Source organism: Melanostigma gelatinosum (genome assembly GCF_949748355.1).
Source record: "Melanostigma gelatinosum genome assembly, chromosome: 9".
NCBI lineage: Eukaryota > Metazoa > Chordata > Actinopteri > Perciformes > Zoarcidae > Melanostigma > Melanostigma gelatinosum.
This window is the reverse complement of record NC_136642.1, coordinates 5,334,957-5,348,536: the sequence shown is the minus strand read 5'-3', so window position 1 is coordinate 5,348,536 and position 13,580 is coordinate 5,334,957.

Sequence of the window (13,580 nt, the reverse complement as noted above, 5' to 3'; positions counted from 1 at the left end):
TTACTAAATTATTTTATTTATTTCTCACTGAGCTTTCTGTTATTATTATTGCCTTGCTTTTGCGTCTTTGTCTGTCAAAGCACTTTGTAAACGGTTTTTAAAAGGTGCTATATCAATAAAGTTAACATTATTATTATGTAAGCATTATGAAGACATAGGTGTTGGATGTGGATGCCATCTTATTCCAGCCTTCACACGACTAACATGTGTAGCTGCTCCTTGTTGAGTGGCGATGCCATCTTCGTCCCCTGATCAATGATGGCCTGTGCTTGTCATTGATCTGTCTGGCTGAGGCTCTGGGACTCGGCCCGTTTCTGTTCTGACCCACAGAGGCCTGCCGGGTCACACAGGTCACCGCCACAGTTTGGACTGATACCGCCAGAGGTTAATATGCAGCGGGTAAACATGACAATGTGACACCAGGAGAGATTAGGCATGTCGCTCCTCGATGATTTTTCTGAAAAATCAATTGGGAAAGCAGAGTTGGAGGCTATTCTAACTGTTGTTAGAAACGATTTAAATTATATTTCATTGCATTTATTATGTGATTACTGCAGTCTGCCAGAATTCAGATATTTATGCAAAGCTGATCAAGTGAGTGATTTTGTATTCTAGATCAATAATAGGTTTACAGAAGTGAGCCTCTGCCCTGGGTTATAATTTCATCCTCATGCAGAGCGTAAATTCTCATTACAGACGCTTACCCCTACAAATTAACCCCCAAATGGCCAAATTACGGCCAGCGGTGAATTGTTCAAAATGCACTAGAATACTGCATGTACGTTGCACATCTTAGTTCACACTCTAGATGTTGTCTAAATTTACTGAAATGATCCCGGTCTTAACCTCTTGTTACAGAAACCATTTTCTGGCAATATAACTGGTTGAAAACTGTGGATTTGCCATTGTTTGCCCTGTTACTCCTTATATTCTTCTTTCTGTACAATTAAAAGAAGGTTTGGCCACCCCTGTATTAATCTAATGGCAATTCAACATGTTGGTCTCATGTCTGAATAAGCACTATGGTCACCTTTACGTTCAAGTCACTAGCAAGTAACGGAGCGTTAAGAAGGAGCTGAGCCGAAAGGCAAAGCTCTCGATTTACCAGTCCATCTACGCTCCGGACCTCACCTACGGTCATGAGGTTTGGGTCGTGACCGAAAGATTGAGATCAACCCCGGATAAGAGGAAGATACTGGATGGATGGATGAAACTACACATGACACAGAATACACAAGATGAGCTAAAGAAAGCCGAGAGTTGATCAATCACATGTGACAGACAGGGGACAGTGACTCTCATGGTTGAGGGCAGGATCTTGTGGTGAGTAGCTTCGGTCCAAACCACTTGACAGCACCTTGCACCACTTTGCTGATCAATGTCCAACTGGTTTGGCAGTGAGCTTGCACCTGTGTCACATGACACAGCCTGACATCCGCTGAACCTTACATTTCACCTTACTTACAAGTTTGTGAGCGTGGGATTTAAACTTTTTATGATGCAATGCATGTTCCTGATCCTCTGACACAGAAACCATCCACCATCAATTTACTGTAATTACGGGCAGGCCTCTGGTGGGCCACCTCTCCCAGCCTGGTGACCGATCCCCAGCCATCCTGCCAAAATGGCAGCTTTATAGCCCCCTTCCAGGACCGTCCTCGGTCGGCCAATGGGATGGGGCAAGCCTCTGCCTGAGCAAGGAGCAAACAAAGGGATACATCTGGTTGATGAATTAAGATGTTGCCCAAGGGTTGTTGGTTGTGGTCTTGGGTCAGTACACTCATTAATTAAATCATTACCCAGCAGTCATTCATGCTGCTCCAGGTCTGTCTCTCTCCAATCACGCTAGTCAGGATATTGCTAATTACTGTGCTGATAAGAGTGTTTAAAAGCTGTGGTTGTAAATACAGCTCTTACCGATTACAAGTCTTACTATGTTGATGATGTAAGATCGAGTCTGAATGGATTACAAAATAATGCACGCGCTTATAGAATTCATCCTCTTGGGACCATGAAAATCTGTACATCACGGCAGTCCATGCGATAGTTGTTGAGATATTTTAATCTGTATCTGAGGCATTGCCGTCCTAACAGCCACGCCGGTAATATGGCTAAAAAAGTGAAAAAATTGCGAGAAAACAAAATACAGTTTGTGTGTCTGCTATATACTCACCCACAAATAATGTCAGCTTTTTATTGGTTGGCTGGAATCGTTGCAGTCGGGCTGGATGGTATACTATATGAAAAATGACAATACCAGAACCAATATCAGCACGCTTAAAGTGATACTGATGCCAATAGAGTACTTCATTTGATACCCATAATGTGAAAGGAAGCTGCATGTGTGTCCCACTAGCGGCTCGCTAATCAACGCTGCACTGTACAGCGCTCAGACAGCGGTTGCCGCTCATACCGCTGTCCCCCGGCCCACAGTGGCGGGACCTCGTTGGTGTGGAAGCGTATTGCCCACCCTCCGGTTCCACCTCAGGTAAACAGCGTTAGCTCTGTCAGCACTGTTGCCATTGATAGTGCTGTTCACACCGTTAGCTGCTAGCAACCGGCCTGTTCTTTTTTGTTTTGGTACAAAACAGATCGATTACAGGTATCGTTTGGCTGGAGAAGTTTCAATACTACCTGGTGTTATTTCGGGCGATACGCGATTCCCCGTAAACAGTGAGTCAAAGTATAGGTGCAGATAGTTTCTCAGAACACATTATTACAGTACACATCAACACACGTCACAGACCGTTAGGATTTGGTTTTTGTTCAATCTATATGTACTGTACATATACGTATGTGGACCACCTCAGAGGGCTGTTGTTTTTCTCCATCACTTGTACCACTGTGCTCAATGTTATGTTGTATTTGGACTTTATTTTCCACTAATAACTCGTGGCATAACAGAATGAGAGTGGTCCACGATTATAATGTTTCCGCTGTGTGTTTCACTCGATTATTGACTGTTCCACAAACCTCTTTATCATGAGTGGACCTGGATGTAGAACAGGTATGAGTCACAAAATGACTTTAATGATAATGGTACAAACAATTGTGGCCGTTCTGGGAAGTTTTTCTAAGTGTGTGTGTGTTTGTGAGTGATGATTTTTTACCTGATGAATCATCTTCACTTCACTTGCCTAAATGAGTTTGACTGTGTGTTGTTGTCCTGCACGGGTTTTCTGGGAGGTTCTGAACGTGTGTCTCAATGACAAAACTGCTGAAAACATGACAATAGATGGCAATCTATGTAATTTAGACATTTCAGTTTACTTTGTCATCTCTTAGCAGTAACACTGAAGCGTCCTCTGCCTCGGCGTGAACTGTAGTGCATGAGATGAATAGAGGGGAGTTATGGCTGTGTATTGTGAATAAAGTGGCACTTTACTCTCATTTTTCAATTAGGATAATGGAGAGCGGCTTTTTATAAACATGGATATGAGCTGCAGACGTGGCTGCCTGGAGGTAGGTAGGGAGGGAGGGGAGACAGAGCGAGAGAGGGACAAAAAGAGAAAAACTTTATTTTTTATTCAGATTAAAATTTTTGAAAAAAATCCCTCATCTATCTTATTTTGAAAATTTGTTGATTTGGCCTTTCACGGTCACTAATTGATTTTATTTTCTATTAAATAATAATAGTAAGAGAATCATTTTATCCTTTAATTTGAGCTTTATACATATATAAATATCTTTCTTTTGAATATTAAGCATATAAAATTGGATATAAGCTTCAGACATAAAAAAACATGTAATTAACACTTTTAGCACACATTTTGTGTCTAATTTAACAATAACTTTGTTTCGTTTTTTTTCTTACCTAAAAGGAAGTCTCTCTGCTTATTTGTGCTTTCTCCCATTCGTTCTTGCCAGAATCTTTTATGTAACTCTCAGCATCACACAAGAATCTTGACCAGCGTCTTCTTGCAGCAGGAAACATCATTTTTGGGTGCACAGGGACATAAAATCAGGGTAAAAATGATTTCAAATGAATCTTATTTGAATGAGTCAAATTGTCTTCAGGGAGAGGGAGAATAAGTAAAGACAGGAAACACTGCTGATATAACAGATACAGCTCAGAGTGTGCCGTGTGCATTTTGCTGACATGACATTACAGGATGTTTCTGGGTTTTTTTGGATTCAGAAAGCACATACTGTACACTCATTGAGAAGTCTTTTACCATCCGTCTATGTGCCTGCCAGGTCGACTGCTCTTGACCGGTTATGGAGACTACTTCTTAACGCCGTGGTGAGAATGAAATCATTGACGGTGAGGGCTGACTGCTGTAGAGCTACAGCCAACGTGAACTTTCACCAAGTCCTCCAAATTAAACTACAGAACACGTCGTTAATAACTGCGATGCTGAACGACACATGCAACCGTTTTCTGAGCTCAAGGCCCGATCAGAAGGACGATGACATTTTAAAACATAGATCTGTTTCATGATGTGAATGCGACAACGAAGGATTGGGTCAAAATAGTTACAAAAATACAACGCGGTCTCATGGTGTGTTGAACTGTCCAACCAGCCCGACCTCTTCCTTCTGTGGACCTTTATGAGTCAGACTATTTCCTCCCATCGTCATAATTCCTACGCTCACTTGAATTTTGATAATGATGTAATTAGAGCAAACCTCTAACTGAATGAAAACCATGTAGAAAGCATAACTGAAATATGGCTTTTATTTGGTTTCATGTATTCAATTAAGTTACGATACAGATCCGTTTTGCTCTGCCGCCATTTTTCGTCTCTCCCTTGGACGTTTAAGTCACATGCATAATGTTCGTCATTATTTATTCGCAAAGTCTGTTACATTGCTTTGTCACATTTTGTCTCTACCAAAACAACTTTTCCATCTCAGCCAATCAACAGACATTCTGATTTTTTATTGTCTGCTCAGGGCTCTTATGTGCAAATTAAAAACATACAAGAGACAGGAAGATGGAAACAGTTATTATGAACTGTAATGCTGTGCGAGAAGAGAAATTTTGACTGGACAACAAATAGATCTGTGAGTCTTAGTGAGTGGGCACTTGGGTTGTCTTTGGGTAAAACTAAATAAAAAAGGGTCTCCATGAGGCCTTTTTGAGAAGAGAAAAAAACCGAGACGGAGAAAGCAGGAGGAAGACACATTGAGAGACGAGGACAAGACACCAACTGAAAGACGTTCAGCAGCAACAGAATGATAGAAGAGGACAGAGGGACAGAGTTGTCATTCATTAGCTCCTGAGCTAACGGCTGCTGTCTCGCCCACCAGCTCCCACCACAGCTCCTCGGGTTTCTGCTCATCTGCATGAGCCTCTCGAAGGCCTCTGGTGTCCACAGCCCGGCTGCTAATGAGAGGCTGAGACGGGCCGATCCGGTTACACACACACACACACAGACATGTAACTTCTTCAACCCATTGACTCTGGGTTTACCCCTGTGATCTGCACACACACGCATGCACATTTCCAAGCAGAGATCGACAGACACACACACGACAATAATGGATGGAATAAGCTTTCATAAAGTAGTTTAGAACATATTAAGGTACTCATCAGTGTACACACACACACACACACACACACACACACACACAGGGCTAAATGTGAGTGGCTCATCCAAAAGCAAATCCACAATAACACACACACACACACACACAGGTCTGGGCTTTACTGGCTTTGTGTTGATGATCCAGCCACAGATATGGGGGAAGGGTTGGGTAATAAAAAAATAAATAACAAAAACGAGAGGAGAAGTGATGAAGAATTTGAGACGGCTACACCCAACACCGTTGTTTTGCTTGGTGGTGTATCGATCAGGGAGGAGAGGATTTTGTCTGACGAGGGGCTGTGATGTCCAGATCTGCAGATAAAGACAGTGTAGTATGTGCTGGCTTACACAGAGTCCCCTCTCTGTATCTTGTTCCATCAGCTTGTACTGAACGGCACCTCGTCTGATATGAGACAGAGGACATGTGCTGCCGCAGCTTGTTGACATGACCCGGGCTCAGTGATTTTGGTTTTCAGGCTTATGAAATCTGAAATCTCACTGCTAGTGTCTGATGGAGCTCGGTTATGCTCAAACCAAAAGAAAACAAACAAATGCATCTATTGAATATGAGTTTGTGTGTATTTTACCGCTTTGGCGTTCTCTTGTTTTGAAGTTTACATTAGCACTAATTTAGCTGCATTAATGGGATCATTGTTTTTTATCAGCAATAGTAGCAGATGAAACTATTTCTCGTGCACAGGTTTAAAGGTGTTCAGCTCTGTGGTCTTTTAAACTCTCTGGATGAAATGAAAGAAATGCAAATGTAGGGAAATGGCCCCGGATTTAGAAAAAAAGTTTTGCTGTTGACAACTGTTATTGGTTCACAAGCTTGTCGAGGGTCTCTTCAGGAGATAAATAGACCACACGTGGCTTGTTTATTACATGAACCATTATTTTTGCTGCATTTGTGGAACATTTCTAATGACAGAAAGACATAGTGGTTTGAAAGCCTGCGGATGCTAAAAATCCCTGTAGCATGAACTGGTCAGGTTGAAGTGTGGCTGCTACTTACAGTAATGCAATGTTCACACTATGAGCGACAAAAGCAACAAAAAGGCCACGTTACATTACCGTTAAATAGCACTGTGAACTGAATAGCGGCATTTTTTTGACGGAAAGGAACAGGGTGATACAAAAACATATGATTGGTTGACACTTCACTGCGTCATTGTAGCTCTGAAAAAAAGTTGAGAAGTTTAGACCAGCTCAACTTTTAAGAAATTACATTTAAAAAAAAAAATACAATCCTTGAGCCCAAATAAAAATGTAGAATGCAGACTTTTTTTTAAAACCTGCATTGTTTACTCCGTTTTTTCTTCTTCTCTACGTTTGCTGCATTTCTTTTTACATTCGCTCCACCTGTAGCTAAGTGGACGAAGGTACTTCAACAGTGACTTCAAGTACAACACACAACGTGTTTATTTTAATATTTAGTCAAAATGCACGCAATCAACCATACACTGCCGCAATTCTGCAAATACTCGCACACAAACCACGTCTGGAAAAGATCTCTGCCGATCTGCGTTTTATAGTGTACTTTGCCTTGCACGAACTCGGTCCTGGAGGAAATTACGACATATTGTGCACTTTCTAAATTTGAATCGATGTCTCCCTGAGACATTGCGCTGCACGCTAAACAGAAATGTTTTACAAAAGAACCCTGAGGACAAAAGTTCTTATTCAGGATATAAGTAGACATTATTTATCAGGGCTACAGGCTTTTCAATGCAGATACAATTGATAAAAACAGAAAACCTTAAAGACACAGGGTCATTACATGGAAAAGTGTACTCATGGGCTTTTAGAAACAACTTCAACCTCCTGTTGAGCCAACCAAGGCTTCCACTTCACTGAACACCGTAGAGAGGACAGGCTTTTAAAACGAGGGCAATGTGAAAGGATTTCATAGATAGAGTTACTGCAGTCATTTAGTTTTACACTTTCATAAAGTTGGGGGACTCACAAGAAGTAGATTTGAATTACAGGATTACCAAAAGCAGCAGCAGAGGTTGAAATACGCTGCCTTTCAGTCCCAAATATGGTTTTAATTCCGAAAGCACAGGAGCCCTGACATTGTCAGGGTCATTTATTTCAACCTTCGATTACATAACCTTCATGAGCAGATGAAGTTTCCCAATTGTCACAGCATTCTAGATGTTCAAATTTGCATTTTTTTGTGAGTAATGTATTCAACATCTTTCAAAAGGCCCTTGAAGTGCTCAGAAAATGAACATTTGAACGTCTGAAATTCCACAACTGGGCAAACTCCACCTGCTGATGAAGGCCAGGCGATACAATCACAAGCTCCAGAACAGCTGCTGAATGGACATTAAGATGAGATGAGGAAATATGTATGAACGTTTACACTGTGAACAACTGTGATGATCCACGTGAAAGGATTTTTATTTTAAAATCGCTTGTATTTCTTTGATGTCCGTTGATGTGGGTATTTTTGGAAAGAAAAGTTGAAAATATCAACATAACATAAGCCATCATATCAGTGTTCTGGACACAAGTCGATGTACAGCGAGTAAACGGCAGCCAGAGGAAACACAACTGACATACAAACATGGCAGCTACGTGCATTTACCACTTAATGTGTAAAAGCCTTTCCTTGTACTTGGTCCAAAAGAGCTTTTACTCACCCGCTCATTCTCTTGTTACTCTCTCTCTCTCTCTGTGTGCACGTCCCCCACTCTCTCTCTCGCTTCCTCTCTCTCTCTGTGTTCGACACCTTGAAAGTGTTTGAGGTTTGTTATGATGATAGGATGAAAGACAATTTGTTGATAACTTTCACAACACATTCTGGAGGCGTTCCACACAATAAAAGCATAATCGATCTTTTCTTTTATATCAACAGTCTTTTATAATGTAGTTGTCAAAAGAATGAAATGTTACTTTGAATACCTCATCCAAAAAGGGACTCCTTTGTCCTGCCAAACAAGTTACATTTAGATTTTTACTGAAGACTAAAAGGAAAAGTTGAAGTTAAACTACAGTATTTTGGTTAAAAAGCGTAACCACAAATGTCAACGTCACGGTGGCCGTAGAAGAAAAATCATTAGAATACTTCATCTGGGGACCATGAATGTCTTTACTACATGTTGCGCTAATCCATTGAAAATATGTTGAGATATTCAGGGTGGTGTCTTCCAGCTACACCTGAGAAAAATGAAATGAAACGAGAAGTCAACGTTGATGTTTTTGTCACGTATCTTGCGTACTTCCGCAACAGCACTCATTTATTTTAACCCAAACGATGATCTATTCCTAAACCAAAATGAGTAGTTTTGTTGCTTAAACCTAACTGAGTTTCCTGTGAAGACGGAAGTTTATTTTGAAAAGACCGTATGCGCTTAACAATTGAAAATTGACACGTGGCTTTCGTAGGACAACGCACGAAAAATTAGTAACTTTTCATAAGATAACACACAAAAAGTTGTATCAGAATACATCGAGATATTTCAGAGGATATGTGGAAACCTTGACCTGCAGGTGGCACAAGAAGAAAAGTGCATTTTTATTGCAATACATCTAGTAGTTTTTAAAATATTTTAAATGACATTGAAATATTATTTACACAGGTGGGCACTGTAGTTTTTAACAGACATCACTTAAACAGGAAGGAATCGCATATCTGATAGGGATTATTTTCAATTGCGGATTAATGGTCATTTGGTGTCCAGTGAGCATTTACAGCTGCAGGACGGTGTATGTGGGATTGACTGAAATGCTACAGTGCCCATGTTCATGATAATGAGGAACATGTCACCCAGTACAATGATGCAGCTCACTGATGTGTTTTCAACAACAATGGAGCTCGGAGGAAAAAGATATCTATACGACTCTCTCCAGGGGATTTCTTGCCTTATCATTTCATCTCATTGTGTGGATTGATAGATTTCATGCACTTGCATGTTTGTGTGTGTTCCAGGCAGATATCGAGAGGAAGTGAGGGACACATGGTGGAGATATGGCTGGTAACATGGTCAAGTCCATAACACAGGATGCAACAGCGGCTGTGTCTGTTCCCTGCGAGTCCTAACCACTCCATTTATCTTTGGCGAGATTGGTTCAAAAGCCAAGTGTCGCAATTAACCCCTTCTCTGACCATCAATCAACATAAGGCATTAAAACAGTAATCTAATTAGATACCCAGATAGACACGAGGCCATTATTATCTGTCAAATGTCCACTATAGCACCAAATGATAGGGGGCTGAAAATTGTGATATGGCTCCTGGGAAATGATATCATCTGTAAATGAATTGTGCGGATTGAAATAAGAAGGAGGACGGACAGAAATGAGCATGATTTGGTAAACAAGTCGCATTTGAATAGTCTGCCTCTCTTGGAAATCAGGAGACAGAAGAAACCCAAAAATAAAAACATAAGGTTTGAAAAATATCAGCCATAGAATGAAAAGACAGAACATTTTAGTTTACCATTATTCATCATCATGAATAGGCATGAATAGACTCTTCCTACCATCTCGTCTCATGTTCATTTATTGTTTAGAACAGATGTTTTATTCTAACCGACACCTTTGTGAAGTTAACAAGGACCTCTGCAGGAACGTTGTTTGATGATGCGTGTGGTCGCTAACTGCAAATCACCTGATTGGTTATTGTTTTATCAGGACGTATTGTGTGTCCCACCTAACTGCAGATGTATGATGGAGAGACTCTTTATAGCAAATGATGGTGTTGCAGTTTTCAAAAGTTTCAAGAATATAAATGGATTTAATTGAGAAAAACATTTTATCTTTCAGCTCTCACTCGTATGCAAAGCAGGCGACAACGCTGTGGGAAAATAACAAATACACTAGAATAGAGCTAATACAACGATTTTAGCAAGTATTTACATTTTACAGGATGTACTGAGGGTGTGTGACATGTCTGCTGTTGACTCTCCACATCAAGCATATATCACAAGTGTACCGCTGTCATCTGTTCACAGAGAAACTCACATGAACTGGAATATAAGATGTGTACAGTAAAGCTGGACAATTAAAGGAAGTAGTTGTAAAAACAGATCAGAACCAGATCCAACATCATCTCCTTTGCATGTTCGTTTTGTGTGATTGCTAATTACACCTCCCAGCTAATGCTTCCCATTGCTTTTTCATCTTTCAACTGGTCTGATTGAGCTCTCAAACACTTTCCCTGCAAATAAGCGTCTTGTCCATTCACAGTTTTTGCTGAGCTAAGACTCAAGAAAAAAAAAAGGGGCGTAAAAGGAAGAGTAATTAAGCCACCAGATAATCCTGACGACGGCAGCAAAAATGGCTATTCAGCTTATGGCCAGTAATCGTGGTCGGGACACTATGACCTTACTCATGTGCAGAGTGACTGAGAGGAATGGAGGAGGGGCACAGTATCTGTCCCATGGGAAGAAACCGTCTCTGCATGTAAAGAACATACAGCAAGCTAATGTTGGTAGTTACAGGATTAGAGGCAGTCAGTGATATGTAGAGTTCACCTGCTCGCATGGTTTCTCTTTGCGTACGAGTTCACATAACTCTATAATGTGGAAGGTGGTTCGGAAATAATGTTTCAATTTACATTTTGTCATCCTGACACTCCAGCCCAGACCAGCACTCATATCAAAGTGCTTTGGATTAGCCCGCCTTTTTCTTTATTCCAACAAGTTTCTAAACAAGCGAGATTCATATTATTTTATTTCTAAAGCCTTCCCCATCACCCGTTCACGCGTACCCTCAGTGGCCGGACTGAAAGATGTGAAAACACAAAAGTTTACAACCCCTCCTTCCTGAGAGACGTATTTTGCCACATCCATCATTTCTAGTTAACAAGCTTTAAAACATTGAAATAAAACTGTCAACAGCATCAAAGCGTCTGGTTGTTGCACCTTCAGTCGGAATCGATATTCAGCAGCTGACTCAAGTTCTACAGAATTCTGTTCAGGGTCACGACTGTTTCAGTGCAACAGGTGTTTCAGTTCAACAAGTGACCGTGCTAATTGGCGACTTGGCCGAATGCGTAGATAGTAAAACCCAGATGAGTATGTATTTAAAATTGATCGAAGGCTTTCACACCTACATGTTCGTTCGTGTTTTCAACAGCTGCCGTTACGAGCAACCAAGACGCATTTGACTGAGAGTCACCAGTTAACACGTTATTTATCTCTTCATTTGTCAATTGACAGGTTCTAGCGGTCCCTCGGGGGTCTTCAGGTGTTGATATTGGTGCGACTCTACCTCATACACATTTTAAACTCACTGAACCTTGACTCTGCAACTGCGTCGAATTTGTCATCAACTCAAACTTCCATTTCACTAAGGCCATTCAAATTTGAATCGATCTTTTGAAGTGTCGCAAAAAAGAAATGCGAAATAAGCGCGTTCCCATCACCTAGTTTGGGGTCAATGAACTAGACGACAGTGTAGTTTTGTCAAACGGCACTGAAGGCTACGCGTGGCTGCCCGCCAGTAAACAGAGTAGAAGAAAAGTAGAAGTGGAGAACTGGCCACAAAACAAAATGCCTCGGCCATCTAACCAGTGTACAGTCGAATAATGGAGAGGGGTCTTCGGGAATTGTTCAATTGGGCAACTTGTATTGGCTCTCATGTTATTAGCCATGTTTCATGCTGTCTGTAGACGAAGACGAGCATTGTCACCTGATGGGGAAAAATATCCAAGAAGACGCAGAACCAGCTGATCAGTCATACGAGTTAAACGTTCGCTACGTCTGAACTTATTCAGCAAAGGTGTTTCCACACCCTATTTAGACTCTTTCTACAAAAAAAACACCTCAAGCGAGCGTAACAACATTTTTGCTAATTCCATACAGCTTTTGTAATGCGAAACTTCAAAATGTGCATAAAGATATGCGAGTGGAAACAAGATCACTGTGACTTTCAAAGAGCTACTCCACCGATTAAGCATTACAACTTCTATAACATTGTCGGATTCATGATGGACAGCTTTAAATCAAAAGTGTACAAATCAATGTCTTTTAATCTTCACATTCTTCTTCCTTGTCAAAGCCTGCATTACCCACAATGCAACTTGATCACTGACGGTTCAATCTGAGATTTAGGTGCGTTATGCTTGTCGCGGCTGATGTAGCCTCAAGCTGCTAGCCTCAAGCCTGGTCAAGTTTTCAGTGGAGCATTTAGGTCTAAAATCCACAGTAGTTTTTTCTGCTTGAAAATCCTCACGGTGGTTGTCCAAGTCATGTGTAGCAAGAGATCATGCTGATGTTCCACAGAGAGTCAGCAGTTACTTGACATGAGTGAAAGTGTGTTGCCTATCACACTGAGCGAAATGCAAAGTGTGTGCAAGCCTTGCGAGGCTAACAAGGCTGCATGTTCCTGTGATGTAAAGTAACAAACTTCAGAGTTCACGCTGTTGAAAAACAGCTTATTGCAGATAGCCTGTCTCCCCCCACTTTGCTACAGCCATTAACTTCATCTGACCTCCTAAGTCTCAACAATCACGCACCTTCCAAACAATCGATTCTCCAAGAACAGAGAGATCCACCCATCTGTACGGCAGGATGTTACAGTGCTAGTGCGAGAGCGCTGCTGCATGCATCCAGGCCCCCAAGAGCCCCGACTTCTTGGCTCTGCTTGAACCTCGAGCTACTGGAAGGACACCTCTCACCCTGGGAGGGGGAGGGGGGCAGGGGAGGCAGATGAGATCTCCATCACCCATATCCCATCTCTTCCTCGCATCATCATCAACACACACCCTTCATCCCCCACAACCCCTCCCTCTTCCCCCTCTCGCTTTTCAGAGGTGTCTGGTGACTCTGGCCCATGTTGTCTCGCCCCTCCCTTCATCGTGGAGGACAGAGGGAGCAAGCGAGAGGCTGCAGCCCACTACCACCGTGTCCCCAGAGGCCCCTTGCCTGCCTGCCTGCCCCTCCTGCTGCTCAGTACAGCTGTGGCTCAGCACCAGCTGGAGATCTCAACCCCTGCCAGAGAGCCACGCGAAGAGCCACAGTGTGTGAAAGCTCCTCACCTCTCTTCGCGGACTCTTCATTCGGTGAAGCACACAGACACCAACTCCCAACTGCCAGCAGC